Here is an 8,995-nt window from a genome sequence, read left to right as displayed (position 1 = left end):
TTGTCGTAAGTTGTTGCTACTCAAAAGCGAATAAAAATGAATTAACAAACGAAGTTATTATCATCGTCATCTACATCTAGATTGACTGTTTTGTGTTTTGTTCAGCGTCCAAGCATTCACCATTCACTGTTTGTGGGCTTTTCACAAACAGAACGGCCGGATAAAAAAATTATTCCCCGCAGACATACGCAAACACACGCAAACACACGCGCACACGCACACAAACACACACACACACACACACACACACACACACACACACACACACACACACAAACACACACACACACACACACACACACACACACACACACACACACACACACGCGAGCGCGCGCGCGCGCACACGCACACGCACGCACGCACGCACGCACACAAAAGCACCGTGCGTCAAATCCACGCAGGCAAAAAATTATTCCCTTAGCAAGACTATGTGAGCTCAAGTATTTAGACCTAGGTTTACGACGTGACCGCGTACTGTTTCGGTGGCTTGGAGGTTAAGTACTCGCCTACTGATAGAAAGGGCGGAGGTTCGAAACCCGCTCAGTTACCTTTTTTTTTAACCGCGTTTTAATTAAAGTTTTTCTGCCTTAGGTTATATTTTGACATTGTTGTTGCTCTTGTTGCTCTAATCTGGCTGTGTCCCTTTTTTTCTGTCGCAATATATTTCTACCGCAAGCTCTGCCCCAAAAAACAGTACACCGCTTCAGCATTTAGTTGCAAGGATAAGCCATTTTACAACGACCCTGAAGCAAAACACAGACTAGGACAATCGGAAGCCACTTTTTAGGTTGTTTTTGTTTTCATTGCTTCGTTTTCTATTCGGCTTTTTGTGTTCTTTTTACTTTTTCTGGTCTGTATATTCTTCTCCCTCCCACTTTTTTTTCGTAATGGGAGGGACGAGGCACTTCGAACAGCCTCGTTCAATATGTATCCTTCTTACGCCAATGTTTCATACAAACGTACCAGTTGGTAATATGAATTCTGCGAATTTATCAGACCTCACTAGCACGAAATAACGTATACAGTGCTGCAGAATTTCCACAAACCATCGGCATTGTTTCTTACCATCTCTAGCCAAGCCAAAAAACTTAACCTTTCGAGTATAATTAAGGCTTACATGCTCGACTTTATGTTTACTTGAGGAAGCACAATCTTCAGAAAAAGAATGTAAGGCAACAAATAGTTATCCTTCCTCCCAGTGTCCTAGAGGCAACACAAAAGACATAAGTCAGTCTTTTGACTTCATTTTGCCTTCATTACATACATAAGCAACAGCATTACGGCACACAGAAGAATTAAGACAGCAAATTCAAGTTCTATCTTACAGCCTTTGTCCTAGAGGCAACACAGGGGAAACAGGCCAAAATCTTTTTACTTCATTTTGCCTTGAGTACACACATGAGCAATAGCACTGCGGAACTCAGAAAGAGAAGAAAGCAAGTCATTTTTAAAGTTTTATACCTCTCATCCGAAATAAAATCTTTGTATAGAAATTTAAACTTTGTCTTTACCATAGTACATATAAAGGTAAAACATCATGGCTGTTTATCCGGCAGTCTATAAAAAGTACACAGCCTGCTTATGTCCTAGAGGTAACACAAAGGAAAAGTCAAAAGAAAGGCCACACAGTCAACATGCAGGAGACACAAAGTAAACAGAAAGGAAAAGTTCATTTTCATAAGGCATAAAAGTTAATCAAGTGAAACCGAGGCTTAACCAGTGTAAACGAAGCTGCAGCCCGTTTTTCGTTAGTGTGTGCACCAATAAAAAGCCTTAGTTGAAAACAACAAAGTTTTCGGGGGATGTGGACTGTACGGTACCGTCCTATTCGTTTAGCGCAGCGTAGCCTTGATAGTAAATACAACAGCACTAGTTGTTGGCACGGTAATCTCATCATCTAAAACGGTGGATACAACTAAAATGTACAAATTTCAGTGTTTTTCAAGCAAAGAAATATAGGTGTGTATATTTAACAATGTGTCGATTTATCGTCACGTATTAAAAACGTTGGCACAAGACCCAAAACGAAGATAACTTTAAGGAAAGATGACACCGTAAAGAGAGGCGTGCCGGACGTCAATAAAAACCGAAGTCGTAAGCAACGATGTGACGATGTTTTGTACATAATTTGCCCTTCATGCGACTGGCAATGTCACCTTACCACTATGTTGCTACTCCACCCGTACAGGGTTGTGAAGAACGGTCGAAAAATTGCGCTATAATTAAGTAGAGCCCCTCAACAGAAAAACCTACGAACATGTTACACCAGCTAGTTTTTCGCCCTTAGTTTCAACACAATTATTTCACAGTATTTGCTTCTGCAACATCCGCTGACCCAAGGAGACCCAATGACATCTGATTTTTCTCCTTGGGTGGTTCTGGAAAGTGGAGTGCGAAAGAAAATAAAAACGATGACGCGCTCGTTGCTGGCCGCATTTTTGGTGCAGCTTTATGGCCATCCTGGGTGCTGCATTTACTTTACGCATGACCGTGGACGTGTGGGAGGTAGGGCCTTCTGGATTGCACATGAAAATTTTACGTCCTATGAGGTAGCTTGCAATCCAGGCGTACAGTCTTCCACAAAGACCAAAGACAGCTAGAGAGTACAGGAGAGCCTCAAGGAGCCGTTGTAAGTACTCTGCTATTGAACCTTGAGCTTATCCCCCTAAACCATGTGCTCCCTCCCGGCGTCAAAATCACACTTTATGCGGGTGACATCTGCATTTGGTGTGCGGCAATGTCCCGTTGTACAGGGCAACAGCGACTACAAAAAGCTTTGATAAATGTGTCTGCGTACCTTGCGTCTAAGGACTTCCGCCTTTGTTCCGAAAAAAGCGTTGCCATGGCGTTTACCCGCAAGTGGAGGAGCCAATACCTTCTAATCATTGGCGGTCGTTGTCTGCAATACGCACGAACCCAAAAATACCTTGAGATCACCGTGTATCGAAACCTATCCTGACCGCCCGAAGCCAATCGATTACGTACTCGTATCTCTGCGGTGGCACAAATTAGTGGGTACCTTGACGGATGTCGATAGGGCAGCGACTATATATCCATGGTGCTACTCTGCAAAGAATATGTAGACAGCGTGCGTGTTCTGCAGAGGCTGCACCCACATGTAAAAAGCAGCTCAATGCGCCAAGGAAAAACGTTCTGCGCATCTCTCTCAGCCTCCCTAAGAAATCATCGTGTTTTGGAACTGTCGCAAGGGCTGGTTTCTTGCCTTTAAATACTCATCGATTGCAGGTAACATTTCGAATATACTTGAGGCATACGCTGCACGCAAAATCCAAATTCTTGGCAGGTATTGTACAATGAAACGAACATTCGAGCTTCGTAAAAACTATAAATGCTATAAACATCTCTGTACCTATCCAATGACGACAAATCATTGCATCTGATTTACTGCCTTCAACTCTGCCACGCCTATACATAAAATTTAACATACCCTCACCCTAACATACACTCACCCTAAAACGTTGTGCCTCAGTTTGCCCCCTTAAATTAACACTTACCAATATAAAAAGCAAATACTCTCATATTACCCACATTTTTACAGATGGCTCATCTACGCCTCACAGCAGTTCTTCTGGACTCTTCATTTCATCAACCGGCCAAGAACTCTCATACCGTCTTGAGCGCCCAACGTCATCCACGTCTTCTCATCTTCATGCCATTAAACAAGCAATTCGCTACATTCTCCGCCAGCAGCTAGCACAGTGGGGTATCTTTCCGGATTCAAAGACAGCGATACAACCTTTTCGACGTGCTATCTGCTTCAGCATTCACGAAAATGTATCCCGTTATGTCTCCTACATAAATCGTCTAGTCTTCCTTGCCGGGCACCACGTGATACTGCAGTGGATACCTGCACACTGCGGCGTCATAGGCAACGAAAAAGCAGATGAGGCTGCAAAGAGAAGAATACGACTGAGGAACGTGAGGAACATTTTCTTCACGAAGAAGGATGCCTCGAGAGATCAGAAGGTGCTTCAGGGAAAGAAGCACCTTCAGGTCTCTCTCTGAAAAGCAGCACCCATTCCTGCATCATGTCTATCCTTCTTTGGCAGTGAGGTTACCGGAGCGACTTCCACGTTGGCTAGAGACTTTGCTCCATCGATTATGTCTCAACATAGCGCTCACAAATATCAATCAGTATCGCCTTGGCCTAACCTTAAACTGGTATTGCGGCAACAGCCGTTCACCGGAAACAGTCGAACATATTTTACATGAGAGCCCCACATACGGACAAGCAAGAAACGACCTCGCACCGAAGATCGAGTGCCTCAACCACTGTTCCCTGACTTTAAAACTACTTCTGTGATCATGGCCGTCTTCCCCGTCTACGCGCAAAGTGCTAACCGCATTATTTGAATACATCAATAACATCGGTGTCGCAGACATCATATAGCACCAGACCATCCTTGCACTGTGCAACCGTCTGTACACATTTCACGTGTCGCACTGACGGTTCCCAACACACACACTACCTCCTTTTTTAAACTTCTTTTATTTTGTTTTAAGTGCGAATGCACTTTATAAGCGACCCCAAACCATCCACCGCCGGCGTCGGCGGCGGCGTCGGCGTCCGCAGTGCTCCTCTATAAAGAAACAGCATCCGGCGCCAGGTTTCGATCCGCGGACTTTGCGACCGCAGCGCGACGCTCTACCGACCAAGCCACGGATGCGACGTGATATCAGCGTTAGTGACGCGCCTTATATCTTTAACGCATTCAAACTACGTCGTTAGCGGCGTGCGTTGGCGACTCAGCGGCGTTATAGCGGCTTGATAACTGCGTGGTGTACACGTGATACTACAAACCCGATGGAAGAGATGGAAGAGAAGGCGGCGAGGCAGTGGGCTGCGGGGGCCGAGCGCAAGCGCCGCAAGCGGGCCGACAACCGTGCATTCGCACTTTCACATTCTCCCCCTCGGGGAAATGCGGGGGAATTTTTTTCTTACTTTTATTGCTTCGGCCTTACTTCCTATTGCCACTTTATTCCCTCCTTTACATCCCGCAGAGAAGCATGTAGGCGTCAACAAGCTGGAAGAGCTCTCTGCTTTCCTCTAATAAGAGGCCTTCTCTCTCCCTCATTTTCTCTCTCGATGCGTGAGAGCCAACCTATCCTTTATGGGGATTCTCTCAAAATATTGTGAGATAATAGGGTCCATTTTGGTTATTATTAAAGTGTTCAGAAATGATCAGTAGTGACACTCATACGAGATATCCGGAATAACGCTGATCTGGATTCAAGTACCTCGCATTCAGCAAGGCTGAATACTCCATGGATTTGTGGGAAAGATCTACGGTAGTGTAGGGTAAAAGTACAAAGGAGGTACATGCTTGAGACGTTAAAAACAATACCCTACTTTTCGACACCGTCACGAGCCATGTTTTGCTGTTTTGTAGCTACACGTGGGACCAGGTGTTTAATACTTTGTTAGAAACGCAGTATTGGCCATCCCAGGCTGGCGGGAGAGAAATAATGGTCCATCAGCCAAACAAATCGGCTGTGTGCCTTGAGATACTGTTGGGTTTTTATGGATGGAGTGACGTTTCGTCTACTTAAAATGAGGGCAATTTTGAATCTCGACAGAAAGTACCCTGATAAACCCCCGTTTAGCTCGTCAGCTGGTGGTGGCCTAGTTTTGATAAATATTTCTGAGGATTGTAGAGCCACGCTATGTTAATCCGAAGAAAATAGTTTTACAGTTTTTCGCTAGTTCACATTTACTTATTTCCAATTGTATCGAATAAAATCCCCATTGTGATCGATGATTTATATACATCGCATCAAATCTGCAAAACCGGCAGCTGTTCGTATATAATAATAATAGAATAGTAATATAGTATAGTAAATATATAATAATTCGTATTTTTGATGCCACTCGTTATGCGGCTTTTGTGCATTTCGCCGAATAATTTCCTGTTTGAACGCAGTGACGAGGAATGTGACAACACTAGGCTCATTGCATAGGTTCTGCTGACTCGTGTACTCATGGAAGTGGCGCCGACTTGCAAGGTGCGGCATACACAGAGTTATCTCTGCATTTCACAAAACTTGTTTACGTAACAACCGCGTATATATTTGCCCAATATTTAAAGATAAAAATTACACGACAAACGAAGCAGAACAAAACGCCGTCCTTCATCCAATCATTGCCCTCCTCAATCTCTGTGGGTGCTGCCGTTGCATACGTGTATAATTTGTTTTAAAGCAAAGCTTTGTATCTCTACCAGCCAACGGTTCTTTCGTGGCGTGCGGGACAAGAAACTCCCTAGGCTATTGGGGAGGAGGAGGGCCCTTTTCAATCACGGAGCACAGTTTTGATGACGCTGTGGTAGGGCGCTATTATCTAGCGTTGCCCGTGCTAATCCCGGCGGGCGCGTCGGCGGGACCCTTCCGTGGGCTTTGTCGTCTGCTTTAGTGACGGTGTTGGGACTGTTTTGGCGCATATGAATAAATTAAACCACATTCATTCCGCATTGTAATGTGCCCAAGGCACTGCGGCGGAAAGGAAGACGGTGTTATAGCAGGGGGAAAGGGTAGGGCTGCCTCCGTTTTAGTAACGGATGTTTAGGAGGCAGAATGTTGTGGCTTTCGCGGAGCCGATCACCAACCAGTGGCGCCGCTGGGTGTTGAAGGAACAAAAGGAGTGCTCTCCAGATCTCCGTGGCTCGATCCGGAGACTCGGGATCCGGAGAGGGCCATGTCCGGAGAGAAGAAGGCCATGGTCCTCGTTTATTGGTGGCTAGGGCAAGATGCCTAGCAGGAATGTAGAGGGGCACTCCCAACACAGGTGGTGGAGACCAGCATTGCCGTTGCACATGGAGCAGGTGTCAGTTACGGGTGGTGGTGGGTCACCCTTGCGAAAACGTTTCAGCAAAAAAGGCCTAAACACTGTGCCTATCTGAATTCTCAGATAAAAGATGCTACCGCGCGAAATAAAACACGGACACAGAAAGACGTCGGGACGAGCGCTGACTTCCAACTTAATTCAATACGATGAACCTTGCATCTTTTATACATGTTCTTTATGTTAACATAACTATATCTATAGATTAGAATTTTTTGTAGTTATGGTAACATGAAGAATGTCTATAAAAGAGGCAAGGTTGATCGTGTTGATTTCTCTGAAGCAGGACAGACTCTCATCTTGTGAATGCCTTCGAGGGGAGCGGCGGTATCGAGAGTGGATTGCAACTGCTGTGAGATAAACAGCACATTGGCGTTTGGCCAAATAATAATAATAATAATAATGCTTTATTGCGCAAAATACTGAACAAATACAAGGAGCCAAGCCTGCCAAAGCCGCGTTGGGCTTGAGCGGCAGCGCCTGGCATGCAACGGAAACCACAAATATTAAATAAACACTGACACAAGTACAAAGCATAGTATAGCAGAACGCTTCAGTATACATACAAAGAAAAAAACGTGAGACCAAGATGACTTACGACACAGATTACACCCGACAGAATAACATCACTAGAGATTTAAAATATCAACTTGTTTCCTAAACGGGTCACAGCTTATAAGAAATTAGTCTACAACAGCTCCAACGTCATACAACTCACAAACCGCGTTTAGCACACACCACCCGATATGGTTTGACAGAACTTGAAGTGCGGATTAAAAAAAATGGGATTGTAAAAGGTCGATAGTAACTGGAGTGAAAAGTATGTGGCATTGCTTTCAAGGCTGAAGGCGCTTGAAGCCCATAAATACAATTTCGGCAAGACTAGACCCTCAAAATACGAATTATATGTTTACACGACGTAATACCTTTTTCAATGAGCGTTTCGTTTTTATAGAAAAAATACCGGGCGGCAATCTGTTAAAGTAGACAGGGACATAGTAATGACGCATTCTTCTACACTACTTTGTTGAGCAATGAGGAATGCAATATAAGTCTTTCGGTCGTAAACTACGAACCGGTGTATATGGCTGCTTGAATGTGGTAGCCCAGAAATGTTTTATTATGACAGTTTCCATTATTAATTGGTGAAAACTGGGTAAAAACAATACTTTAAAGACGTCGGCCTTATCTTCATAGCAGAGTATATGGTACGCGACACTGTTTAAAATACATCTGAGAATTCCGTGATTTCTAGCCTTCCAACGAAGTGAACACTGACCGTACACTGTTACACCGTAGCGTAGGTTGCTGTAAACTAGCGCATGCGTGATAGCTTTCCGTACAGATATGGGCATGTAGTATTTATACTATAAAGCAGAGCCGATACAGCCCTAAGTTTTTTGCACAAATGCGGAAGGTGCGAATTCCAGGAGAGGTCATTATCGATATGTAGACCGAGATACTTTACAGTGGGTACATATTTGATAGGTGTACACGTGCAACGGGAACAATGAGATGTATGTAGCACGAACGAATAATCAAGATTCACTTTTTTTATTTGATTATGAAAGCAAATTAATTGTGTCTTTACATCGTTGACTTTAATTGAGTTATCTCTAAACCAATCCATTATGTTCATTGCTACCTTTTGTAGTAACACCACCGCTGCCTTATACTCTTTAGCGGAAGCTATCAGAACAGTATCGTCAGCATACTGAAACAAAAAAACCGGCACAGCGTTGACAAGATCGTTCACATAAATAATTAACAGCATCGAGCTCAGAATAGAACCTTGAGGAACTCCAGCTCTTATTAATGAAGCAACACTTCGACAATCTGCTATTTTAATTGACTGCTATCGACCCTGAAGGAAATTTTTAAGCAACAAAAGGAAGACACCGCGGAAGCCAAGTAAGGAAAGTTTCTCTAACAACAGGTCATGACAAACACTGTCGAAAGCGTTGCTGACGTCAAGGAAGAGGCCGCAAGTGACGTTATTACGTTCGAAAGAAGAGTTTAAAAGATCAGAAAAATCTTCCAGTAACGACTGCCTTCCCCTTCCTTCAAGAAAACCATACTGTGTAGGAGGTAATATGTCATGTTTGTCTAGGCAACATCGCATAGTTAATAGCA

The sequence above is a fragment of the Haemaphysalis longicornis genome, unplaced genomic scaffold (genome assembly GCF_048455015.1).
Source record: "Haemaphysalis longicornis isolate Haplotype H1 unplaced genomic scaffold, Haemaphysalis longicornis Haplotype H1 scaffold_14, whole genome shotgun sequence".
Taxonomy (NCBI): domain Eukaryota; kingdom Metazoa; phylum Arthropoda; class Arachnida; order Ixodida; family Ixodidae; genus Haemaphysalis; species Haemaphysalis longicornis.
The sequence above is the reverse complement of the archived record's forward strand: the minus strand, read 5'-3'. Positions refer to the sequence as shown.